The sequence below is a fragment of the Pelodiscus sinensis genome, chromosome 10 (assembly GCF_052426305.1).
Source record: "Pelodiscus sinensis isolate ZL-2025 chromosome 10, ASM5242630v1, whole genome shotgun sequence".
Lineage (NCBI taxonomy): Eukaryota > Metazoa > Chordata > Testudines > Trionychidae > Pelodiscus > Pelodiscus sinensis.
The window spans coordinates 24,647,873-24,661,139 of record NC_143061.1 but is presented as its reverse complement, the minus strand read 5'-3'; the positions used below and the strand labels follow the sequence as shown (position 1 = coordinate 24,661,139).

General features: G+C 40.2%; 1 long non-coding RNA gene across 1 annotated transcript in view; it reads right to left on the bottom strand.

The window, feature by feature from the left end:
• LOC112545857 (uncharacterized) overlaps positions 1 to 13,267 on the bottom strand; it is a 39,700-nt gene that overhangs the window by 22,163 nt on the left and 4,270 nt on the right. Inside the window, exons 3-4 of the long non-coding RNA XR_016350355.1 lie at positions 10,514 to 10,570; positions 2,610 to 2,659 (exon numbers count right to left, since the gene is read on the bottom strand). This is a non-coding gene — a long non-coding RNA (uncharacterized LOC112545857). The remainder of the gene's footprint in view (positions 1 to 2,609; positions 2,660 to 10,513; positions 10,571 to 13,267) is intronic.

Here is a 13,267-nt window from a genome sequence, read left to right as displayed (position 1 = left end):
TGGTAGTCTCAACACAGAAGGTGACAAAGTGTATGCATGAAGACTGGACATGCTTTCTCAACTGTAAAGGTGATCACTGCTAGTCAGATTTGAGGCAAGTTGTCAGGGCAGCATGGGGAAGTTTGCAGGTCATGTATTTAATGCCTTTCTAGAAGATCCATCCTCTAGAATCTGAGAGCTACCCAGGTAAATTTATATATGAATGGTGAGGGCTCTAGTGAACTTCAAGAAATTCTCTGCTCATCTCTCCTCCTTGAACAAAGAATTCTGCTACTATTGCCCATCAGTGCAGCACAGAGTAGGCACAGTCAGGAGCCAGTTTCTTCTGTAAATCACTTTCTTCTGTAAACAGCAGGTGTTCCCCACAAGTCTTTGGAGGCAACTTATATATTCTCTTGTTATGCACTGGGTATTTGGACATGTAGTGCACCTTATTAATGTCTATCAATCAAGACAGGAAAAATGTGCCTTATATTTGCAGGTGTGTTGTGCTTGAGGCAGCTGAATAATAATGACTAAATTTTTTTTCAGTGACTTTCACGCTATTTTTTTCAAAAATATTATTTGCATTTTTTCCCATTCCAATTACAGAGGTGGGTGAATATATACAAATACATTGCACTTGTAAATACAATATTCCTATAACTTTTGTCATTATTTGTTCAGCTCAGGTTGCATTTGTTGCATATAGTATCATGAGCTTTCATGGGCAAAACATACTTCAGATTGAAATTAAGATCAGCTTTCTACCAGCACTGTTAAGAGGCTACACTATTTTTCCTGAATGTACATTTAAAACACTAGAAAACTCATCACATCTCTGAAGCTGGCACTGCAAAAGTAGTAGGTGTAAAAAAGTAGGAAGCAAGGATGCCTCATTTTCATTAGTGCTCTTTATATCTAAATAGTAACTGCTGAGTCCTTGTAAAACTGCATGGGAATTGGGCACTGTGCTGTCTCAGTCCTCTTAAATTACCTTCAACCTTGACTCTGACATTGCTCTGCAGCAAGTGGAAACAGAGTGGAGCAGACCTGGAAATGCATCTAATCTTTCTTAACTAGCAGGTTTTCAGTCAATGTTCAGAAAAGCAACCTGCTTTATTGTGCATGTTAATTCTCAGTGTTTGAACAATGGTCCCACACTTCTCCAGACTCTTACAAGTTGAAGGTCACAACAAATGCCATTAGAAAAGTAATTTTCCTTAGGTGTGAAAAAATACTCATATTTTATCCTTGTAAGAATGGGAGCAACCCCCCTGCCAGACTATTAAAATGTGAAAATCCTGCTATGTCAATGAAAATAGTCATTTGCTCTGGATTTGTACTGTCCCAGAAGTTAATTGTATGACTTTGCTCTTATGGTAATCTGGGCATGCACACGTGTCTTGAATGGCTGGTTTGACTATTGTAATATGACAGGTTAGGCAAGCAACAATACCTCTTTGAAGATTTTTAGGAGTTACAGTTGCCTTCCTTTCAGGATAACGAAGGTAAAAATTAAGTCACATGGTATAAACTAGGCACATACATTTTCCTACCATACTGAGCATCTGTCTGATTTCTACCTCTGGAAGCACATACATATATACAATGACTATGAGCAGCCTCTTACTGTAGATCTCACACAGACTTAACCACACTTGGTGTAAACTCCTTAGCTCTCAAGCTGCCAAAATAGTTTGTTTGTTTTGAACGGTCATGAAATATATATACCTACATAGCTGGCATGTAAATCTAGTCACCCATTCAATCTGTAATCTCGTGTGTGTGTGTGTGTGTGTGTATTGCTGTGCTTTTTGTACTGTTTTCCTGATATTACAGCTGAGGTGAAATCCTGCCTTGTGTGGCATTGGTACAAAGGATAGGGCAATCAGATTCCCAGCTGAACTTCAATGAAGTCCCACCCATTTAAACCAGAAGAAAATTTGGTCCTGGGAGTCTATTTGCCCCTCTCAACCCAATACAAGCAGCACCATAAGAGCTCTGCATAGCACTATGAGAAATATCCTAACACATGCAGGCTTTTCACAAAATTCCCTTGGGGGCCTGCTTTTTTGTTGCAGGGGCTATGAGGCTGTGTAGCCTTCCATGTGAGCTCCTGCTGCTAGCAAGAAGCATTAGTGAGAGGAGCTTCAAAGCAATCCCCACAAGGCACTGCCCCCATCTTCAAAGAACAGATCTTCTGGACGTGTCAGGATGCCAGTAGAAGAGGATGCACTGGCAGCATTTTTTCTCTGTCTCTCAGTGCCAGCCAAGACTGGATTTAATTCTCAGTATGTAAGAAGTAAAACGTATCAACCCAGAGAAGAATCTCAAACACAGCAACTTCTATGCTTATTTTTAGAACACCAAAGGGAACGGCAAATGATCCAGTCACAATTCAGTGAAATGAGTCATGAACTGAGTTCACCTCTCCTTCCTAGTATCTTGATGTTTGGTGCCAAAGTTTTTTATAAATCAGTAGCTATCTTAGACAAGCATAGTGGAGTCCATTTAAACAAATAGTACTTCTGGATCAAGCTTTGTTGCATTGAATTAAGTGGCAAATATTTCCTCTGCAACCAGGATTTGGCTTTTAAGAAATAAATGTATTTTTTCAAAAAGCATACATGTTTCCAGTTTCTCTCCATCAGCCACATATATACACGGTACTGCAGTGCTGTAAAAACAAGAACAAAGGACAGAACCAATTAAATTAAAAGGTGGAAAATTCAAAAGTGATAAGTAAATACTTTTTCACACCATGAGTCATTAAATGGTGGAACTCCATTTTGTCAAGAAGGTATTGAAATCAAGAATTCAGTGGTATCCCAAAAGATTGTCTTTTTATTGTCTTTTGGCTGGAAATGATGACCCAGAGCCAATGGGAGCCGCGAGACTCCATGGCGTGGTTATGGAGCCTTTAGATTACCAAACGAGAGCATCCCATTAGCAGTTTTCTCAAAGGGAGCTGCGAGCCCCCTCTGAGAAATCCAGTCCTAAACTGATCACTATTATTTATGTAAAGGAGAGTGTTATGAGTAGATTATCCTGCATCTGCCTACTATGGAGTTTCCTGCAATTTCTGCTGAAACATCTGATATTCATCACTGTCCGAGACAGGATATAACACTAGATCAATGGTTTTCAAAGTGTGGTTGGCGGACCACCCCCAGGTGGTCTGTGGCTCAGGTGCATGAAGGAGCGAGGGAGGTGCTGGCATGGCATGGTGTAGGGGCCAGGGTGGTCTGGCAAGTGGAGCGGATGGCATGACGGTGTGCTTGCCTCTGCCTCCCTGGGGCTGCCCCTACCCGACCTGGGCATGCAGCTCCCTGGAGCTAAGGGGTTAACACCTCCTCCATTACAGACTGCTCCCTTTTCCGGGAGGAGGTGGGACTGGGGCTGCTCTGTAGATGGGGTGGGACGGCCTGACACACACTGCTGCCACCTCTGTGGTGTTCTGGAACCTAGGCTCCCTGTGGAGGGTGTGCGGAGATCTCCTTCCCCAATGCCCTGCTGCGCCTGGCTTGGCTGGAACTCATCCTTGGTTCTGACCGCCCCAGCCCCAGAGCCACAGCCTGCAGGCGAGGGGTGAGCACTGGGCAAAGAGCTGGGCAAGACAGGGAAGTGACTCTGCCCCAAGTGGCCCCTTCTCACCCCAGGACTGCTCCAGAGGGGGCTGCAAGTCCCAGCCTGCTGATGTGTTAAAGTGTGCACTGAGGGGAACAGGGATGTGGGGGCAGAAAAGGGGGGTGAAGAAGGATGTGGGGGCAGGGGTTGCCCTGAGGGGGGATAGGCAATGCAGGGGGATCAGGCTGCAGTGGGGAGATCATGGAGCTGAAGGGAATGAGGCTGGAACAGAGGGAGGATGTGAGGGGGAGATACAATTTTCCTTTGCAGAAGCTGCACTTTCCTTTACTTCTTACTTCTTTGTCTCCCTTCCCCCATCACAGCACAATCCTCTTTGCACCTTATTGTGTGTGAATGAGAATTTCAGCCAGTTTGCAGGCGCTGCAGGAAAGCTGGCAGATCTGTACATTTTTCAATAATCTGCAGCGCCCTTTGGCATTAAACCTGGGACATTTGCTCCCATCCAGGTCTCCAGCAGAGTAGATGCTTTTAATGCCATTGCATATTTCTTCTGGCAGCTCAGACACTCATTCAGTATTTCCCCCAGAGCTCTGAGCTGTGTCTGTCTGGGGCTCGTTGCTTTTCCATGGATCAGTCTCCTCCAGCCCCTGTTCTGACCCCTCAGTTACTGACAACACCTCATTGGGATTGCCAGAAAACAAACTGGGCCGAGGGAGACCTCTCCCCTCCATGATATTGAATGTTTGTTGGCTTAGGATTTTAAAGATAAATAGCTTCAACATCTCCATATAAAAGTGAATCGATATTCTTCTTTTCCTCTTAGTTTCAGAACAATATAGTTGCCATAGGAATCACAAATCTCCATCTTAACCCAGAAAGGCCCCACTGTTCGTTCCCCTTCCAAGATGGGAGCACGATAATCAACCACCCACAAGCTAGTTTTGATGTGCAGCTATTTGGCTGCATTCTCACCCTCTCCCCTTATCTGCATTACTCCTCCAACCCCACCTACTCCCAAACTCCCCCTCGTACTGCCCTGCCACCCCACACTGTCTTCTGCCACCAAACTCCCTTCCAGACCCTGCCCTCCTCACCTACTCCTGAACCCTACCTCCTGCCCAGATTCTACACCCCTATCCCTATACCACTCACTGGCAGCTCTGTCCCACACACTGAACCCCTCATTTTGTCCCTACCCCAGAGCCAAAGAGGGTCCACAAAATCCACTAACTCTGGAACCCCAGAAAAGTAAATCTAGCCTATGGGAAGCTCTGAACCTCAGTCTTCCCTGTCCCTTCTCCTCACCCTGTCCCTCCATGGGGTTGGAGCACTAGAAGACTGAGGTGTCTCAGTTGGGGGCCACATCAGTGAGGGTTGGGGGTTTTTGGAGGATTTTTTTTTTTTTTTTGGTTCTCACTTGTGTGGTCCCCAACTGATTTTTCTGTGGGTCAGTGGCTTCCAATCCAAAAAAGGTTCCCCATCCTTGCCATAAATTAAGAAAACATTGGAACCTTTTGTGTTGGACATAAATTAATATTTTACTTTATTTAAAATGAAGTTTGTTAAACTAACACAAAGTTAAAAGACTTAATTTGTTTAATGATTTAAATTAGCCCATTCTCTCTAGCTACAGTACTAGCAAAATGGCTCGGGCGTTACTATGTAATGAATGGTGAGTTTCCACTAGCAACTGGTGGTCCATGGAAAGGTCTGTAATGATCCAGGTGGTCCACAGGCCAAAAAGGTTGAAAACCACTGCACTAGATGAACTTTGGGTCTGATCTACGCTTTCTATTCCTACATTCTTATGTATTAAAATAAATAAATAGATTAGTGGGTTTTTAAGCTTTCACTGTATGTAGTTAATGTAATCAAGTAATGACCTGAGAAAGAGAGTATATATTTTACACTATTTTGCAAAAGCCTAATAAAATATATTATCAAAGCTTTTTTATATTAATATCAGTCATAATTTTGTTGTACCTTTCTTTCAACAGCTTGCTTTATGTACTTGCAACCTTTTGAAAGGCTTAAAAGCTACATGTCACTAGCTAGTGACCTCTGGTGCAATCTTAAGGATATTTGTTACCCTGACTCTAGTACATAAGCATTATTTATTTGCTTATAAATTATTGATAATACTCTAAATTCATGTATGATGGAAGGAAGTGCTTCTGCAAGTGCGTTATCAATAGAAAATCATCAAGAATGTGTAGAAATCAATGATGAATCTATAGTTAGTCCCAGTATATGTTCTGCTTATGCAGGCAGCAATGATTGATAAATGATCTGCTAATGGACCTATCCAAATGTTTTTTTTGTTTATCATGTAGGACTTGGAACCTAATAAGATGTGTTTCTGTGGTCCATGTAAAATATTCAATAATTTTATTTTTTTCCTCTATCAGTTCCAAGGGAAAAACATAAGAACAGAAGAGCGGCGATACAGGATCCATCTAGTCCAGTATCCCATCTTCCAACAGTGGCCAATGCCAGATGTCCCAGGGGAAGAAATGGAAACAGGTAATCATCAAGTGATCCCTCTTCTGTCATCCATTTCCAGCCCCTGACAGAGGCTAGGGACACCCATTCTGGCTAAATAGTATTGATGGACCTAACTTCAATGAATTTATCTAGTTCTTTTTTGAACCCTGTTAAAATCCTGGTCTTCACAACCTCCTCTGGCAAGAAGTTCCACAAGTTTACTGTGTGCTGCATGAAGAAAAACTTCTTTTTGTTTATTTTAAACCTCCTGTCTATTAAGTTCATATGGTGACCCTTTGTTTTTATGTTATGGGAACAAGTAAGTAACTTTTCCTTATTTACTTTCTCCATACCTGTCATGATTTTATAGACCTCTGTCACATCCCCACTTAGTCTCCTTTTTTCTAAGATGAAAAGTCACAGTCTTTTTAACTTTTCTTCATATGGTACCTGTTCTAAACCCCTAATCATTTGTGTTGCCCTTTTCTGAACCTTTTCCAATGTCAATATATCTTTTTTGAGATGAGGCAACCACATCAGTACACAGTATTAAAGATGTGGGTGTATCATAGATTTATACAGAGGCAATAAGATGTTCTCTGTCTTATTCTCTATCTCCTTTTTAATGATTCCTAACATTGTTTACTTTTTTTGACAGCTGCTGCACATTGAGCGGATGTTTTCAGAGAACTATCCACAATGACTCCAAGATCTCTCTCTTGAGAAGTTATAGCTAAATTAGTCCCCATTTTATATGTGTAGTTGGGATTATTTTTTCCAATATGAATTACTTTGCATTTATCAACTTTAAAATTCATTTGTCATTTTGTTGCCCAGTCACCTACTTTGTTCTTAGCTACCTTGAGCAGTTTAGTATCATCTGCAAATTTTGTCACCTCACTGTTTACCCCTTTCTCCAGGTCATTTATAAATAGGTTAAATAGGATTGGTCCCAGTATGGACCCTTGGAGAGACACCATTAGTTACCTCAGAGTTTAAGAAAACAGCAGAGATTAAGAATATTTTACAGTTATGTACACGGATATTCCAAGATGACTCTCAAACTATGTACGGCACTGAACAACATCCTCTGGGGTGGGAAAAGTACACAACACAGTAAGGGAGACTTTGAGATTCTGGCTGCATATAGGGGCAAACTTGTACCGTGTGAGTTCAATGGAGTTAGCCCCTCTTACACTAGAGCACAATCAGGCCCACTCAGTCTGAAAATAGTGAGTTTGTTTTACAATATGGATTAAGATTACAACAGATGTCATAAAATCTCCTTTTGCTAAAAGTTTCAGTGAGTGTCTGTTCTCTGAAGGACTGCACTCCGGTCCAAAAAGTGCTGCATGGTTCTGCCTGACATGAAAGTAGTACCTGATGATGTGGTCTGAACTTTGATAGAGCAGAATTTTTTAAACAGAAAGCCAATTAATTAAGAGGATCCTTTTTCAAAATGCTCATTTAATTCCATAGGCCTTTTGCATGGACTAATGACAAAATAAAAGCTGAGTAAAGACTTCAGTATGACTTCAGAAGAAGTTATCATGAGAGCTGAGTGAAATATTAATTAGTCATGAAACCAGGTGAAACTCTGTAGTTTTGGGAATACAATAGAAATGTAAGAGTCAGCTGACCCTTCAACCAAGACTAGGCCCTTTTCTGATAAACTTAAGCCAATTAATGGTTTCTCCGCAAAACCAATTAAACACCGAATCTCAGAAATGTAGGGCTGGAAGGAACATTGAAAAGTCATCAAGTCCTGCCCGCTGTACTGTAAACCTAGATCATCTCTGACAGGAGTTTGTCTAACCTGTTCTTAAAATCTCCATTGATGAGGATTCCACAACCTCCCTTGGAAGTCCAGAGCTTAATTACCCTTATAGTTAAGACACTTTTCTAATATTCCACCTAAATCTCCCTTGCTGAAGATTAAGACCATTACTTCTTGTCCTACTTTCAATGGAGAACAACTGATCGTGGTCCTCTTTATAACATCCCTTAATGTATTTGAATATTGCTATCAGTCTTATTTTCTCAAAACTAAACAGTATTTTTAACCATTTCTTATACAGTAGCTTAGGTTTTCTAAATGTTTTACAATTTTTGTTGCTTATCTCTGGACTCTCTCCAGTTTGTCCACATCTTTCGGAGAATGTGGTGACCAGAATTGGACACAGGGCTCCAGCTGAAGCCTCACCAGAACTGAATAGAACAGGACAATTATCTCCCTTGTCTTACATATGTCACTACAGTTACTAACCCCCCCCCCTTTTTTTTTGCCACTGTATCAGACTGTAGACTCATACTTATTTTGTGATCCATTATAGCCACCAAATCTTTTTCAGCATTACCTCCCCAGTTTTTCCTAATTTTTTATTATTAATTTTATTCTTTCTTTCCTAACTCAAGTACTTATAATCTCAGAATCAGAGAAGATTAGGGTTGGACAAAACCTCAAGAGGTCATCTAGTCCAATCCATTATTCAAAGCAGGACCTACCTTAACTAAATTATCCCAAACAGACTTTGTCAAGCCAGGCCTTAAAAACTTCTAAGGGTGGATTAAACTAATAATTGATCTAACTGATTATTAATTAATTTAATTAATTAATCTTAGCATTTGTATTTACTGAATTTCATCTTGTTGAGTTCACACCAGTTATCAAATTTATCAAAGTTGTTTTGAATTTTAAATCTGCCAAAGTGCTCATAACCCCATCCAGCTTGCTGTCAACTGCAAAATTTATAGTATACACTCTATTCTATTACCCTAATCATTCATGAAAATATTGAATAATACCAAACCCAGGGCTGACATTTGTGGTACCCCGCTAAATGGGTCCACAAGTTACCTGAGTTAGCCCTTTAAATTTTTTATTCGTTTCAGCCCTCTCAAAGTGAAATTCAGTGAACAAAGTCCACATAAACTAAAATAGAAAAAGGTTGATTTGAATCCTTATGAACAGAAGAAACTACTGAGCTTCACAAAGTCCTACATATCAATTTAACTCAACACTTCTTAAATGAGATGTAAAGTCAAAAATGTTTAAAGTAAATGATTTATCATGAATCATTTGTATGGCTGTGCTTAACTGAACACAAAATGGAAGACACAGACATACCCAGGGGCAGATGAGAGTTTTGCGAGGCCCAAGGCGCTGAGCCTATTGAAGCGCGGGGCCCAAGGCAGCACAATTTCGCACGTGCGCCACGGCCACAGCCGACAGGAAGTAGCGCATGAACGGGGCCTACTGAAGCACGGGGCCCAGGGCAACCGCCCAGCTCATCCTACCCTATATCCACTGCTGGACATACCAAATGCAAGAAAGAAGGTATAGATAATGCAAGTGGATAAAGTCTTCTATAATTTTGGCTTGAGAGAGATATTTGAGTACAATAACACCCAGAACAAAAATTAACTGCACCACAATTGAAGTGAGGACAGGAGTTGTCTGGGCTAGACAAAGGAGGATAGCTCTGCTTTATGAAGTCAGAGACCTCCTTATGATTTATGCACAGAGGTGGGAAATAGATAGCTTTGCCCTCCTGGAATGTGAGGTTCAAAAGTCAAAAAGGTGGAAGCCTTGGGCAAGGAAAGCCTATTTGTTTCATACAGCAAGCAAAGCCAAATAGAATGGGGGAGGGAGGGTTAGAGACTTCTGTGATTGGTACAACAGGGAACCAACCCCAACCCCCCCAGCACCATTCTCATTGCCCATCTTAACCCTCCTAGAGGAGGGTGGATGGTAAGGTCTAACACATGGATTAGCTGGAGGATGTGGATGGAAACGAAGTGGGGAAGTGCTGGTGGAAGCCCAGAGTAATGATTGGAATAAACATGTATTTGCCTGCACTGTACATTTTATCTGATGGGTAGTCACTGACATCTATACAATAAAATTGTGGCCTGATTAAAATCCATATCAAGTGTCGCCTGTCCTCCTTTTGGTATATCCAGAAAATGTTCTATTTAACACGGTAATGCCATTAGTACCAAAAGGTGGCCTCCAATAATTTTGTCTCTACATTTGTGTTTTAAACCACTGAGATTATATTATCCTGTATCTGTGACAGAGTGATCAATATTTAAGATAATTGTCTTTATTCTTGATTAAACAAGAAAAATGTGTGAATTAACTAAAATAATTCTTTTTTAGCCAGTAATATTACTTTTATAAAGTATGTTCCTAAAGTGGGTACTGGCTTCCATTCTCACATATAATATATGCTGGAGCTTTTCCTACTAAAATACATGTGTGTATCCAAAATCTATAATAAAATTGTTGCCTCTAGATTTAAAGTGTCTCCATTGGTTAAAACTAATCCTTGTAGAAAAACAGCGGCTGATAGGTGTGAAAATATACAATGAGCCATTTATATTTTTCAGCGATTGCAAACTGTTCTTTTCAGACTTCTTTCAGTGCATTTTTCTTTCTTACACAGTTCTATTTTACCTTAGTTATTCTTTTAGCTTCACAATTGTTTTCTATGTGAATCAAAGACAAAATATCCTGAAATGACATAGTAAGAGAGATGTAGCCGTGTTAGTCTGGTCTTGCTGAAACAAAAGACAGGACTATGCAGCACTTTAAAGACTAACAAGATATATACCAGAGCCTCTCGGCGTGTAGTATCCTGTTCCAGTATAGGTTGTAGTTTATTGATAACGTGTTGGACGGGTTTAAGCTGGGGGCTAGTGGTGTTCTATTGTTGGTTTTCTTGGGTCTGTCTTGAAGTAGAACATTTCCTCAGATTCCATCCCCTTTTATCCCTTTTCTACTTACTCTACATCGATGACATCTTTATGATCTGGACTCATGGCCAAGAAACATTGGATGCATTCCACAGAGACTTTAACAACCTACATCCCACTATCAATCTCAGCCTGGACCATTCTACACAAGGGATCCATTTCCTGGACACCACAGTACAACTCACCAATGGTAAATTAGATACCACTCTCTACAGAAAACCCACTGACTCATACAGTTACCTGCATGCCTCCAGCTCCCATCCAGAACACACCATACGATCCATCATCTATAGCCAAGCCCTTCGATACAACCGCATCTGCTCTAATCCCACTGACAGAGACCAGAAACTTCAGGATCTCTACCAAGCATTTATAAACCTCTGTCACCCACCCGGAGAAATAAAAAAGCAAATTGAAAGAGCCAGACGAATACCCAGAAACCATCTACTTCAAGACAGACCCAAGAAAACCAACAATAGAATACCACTTGTCATCACCTATAGCCCCCAACTTAAACCCGTCCAACACATTATCAATAAACTACAACCTATACTGGAGCAGGATACTACACTCCAAGAAGCTCTGGGAGACAGACCCATAGTCTCTTATAGACAACCAACTAACCTCAGGATGATTCTTACCAACAACCACAGGACATACCACACTAATACCAACCCTGGAACTTTCCCTTGCAACAAATCCCGTTGCCAGCTTTGTCCACATATTTACTCTGCTGACACCATCATTGGACCTAACCATTTCAGTTATAAGATCACATATTCCTGCTCATCCAGAAATATAATTTATGCCATCATGTGCCAACAGTGTCCGTCTGCTATGTATATTGGACAAACTTATTAGGCACAAAGAATCAATGCACACAAAACAGACATCAGACAGTTTCACAAAGAAAAAACAGTTTCTTGCCATTTCAACCAGAATGGGCATTGTCTCAATGATCTGACTACATGCATCCTGCTTCAAAGAGATTTTAACACAAGACTTCAGAGAGAAGACTCTGAACTGTCATTCATGCTTAAATTTGACACTTTACAAATGGGTCTTAACAAAGATGCTAATTATCTTACCCATTACAAAGATAGCTTCCCCAATTATCACCTCCAATGTCATTATCTCATAGACACTTACCTCCCCTCCTCATCACCCCTCTGTTCTAAAATCTGATTTGTCTATATTATATGTGTTCACTTTTTTTTATTGTATCCCTTTGGTATATATGGTCATGCCAATTTTCTTCCACAATTTGATCTGAAGAAGTGGGTCTGGCCTACAAAAGCTCATCACCTAATAAACTATCTTGTTAGTCTTTAAAGTGCTGCATAGCCCTGTCTTCTGAAATGACATAGTTATTGACAAATGTTGCACGGAATGAGAACTAAGATGAACAGAGCAATTCGTAATAAATGTTTTAGTAACAAATGCTTATTGAGCCAAAAGAGAACTGACTATTATAAATACCAACAAAGATGTCAATTTGGAAAATGACTTTTTATTGTAAATGAGTATGTTCAACAAAGGTACAAAGCTGGAATAAACTCTAACTAGTCCTATCACCAAAATGAATGAGAATTAAGAAGGTAAATTAATTCCTAAGGGAAATCAATGTAGTTCTCATTAGTTTGGGGAACAAGATACCTTAAATCTTTTAATTAAAGATAATATTTACTCCAAATGAGTAAAAGTTGGCAGGTTTTGCCGAATCTATTATCTCATTTATGCAAAGATTCCTTATATTGGTAGACATCATTAATCTCATTGGAGATGCCCTCCAGACTGACAGTCCTATAGCACTGAGGTTTATTTCCTATAGAAGCCTTTTTATCTACACAAAAGAACTCAAGCAGACACAAACCATAAAAAGGTCTGAGCAATTAGAGACATCATTTTGTGCAAATGTGATACCAATTTTATCATTTGAGTGATCCTCTCCTAATGAGCTTATTTATAATACAGCCCCTCTTCCCATTAACAACCAAATTAACAGTAGCTAGAACTCTTCTTCCTTATTTGTCTGTGCAGAGAACTATGTCTAGGTCTTCTGTGACTTGGGAAGAATTTCTATCTTTAGAGCCTGAGTTAGAGTCTTCATGAAATTAGATAGGCAACCCTGAGACTAAGCAGTGAAGAGCAGATAAAAGTCACCCAATTCCATTTCATAACCGTATGGAAGAGAATAACTGGTTTGTTTTTGCATAATTAATTTCATAGAAAGTTAAACTGTATTTTAGCCTGGTGTCTTTAGTCATAATCTATTAATGACTTTTGTATGGATTACTTATTTAGGGGAGGAGAGCGCAAAATAGTGTAATTAAGCTGAAACACAAATGTCTACAGATATCTAAGAGGAAGAGAATCTGCAGACATGTTGAACTGCTGCTGAACATGCCTGGTATGCCAAGTAAAACCCACTGGCTGTGCTGCAGAAAATACAGAC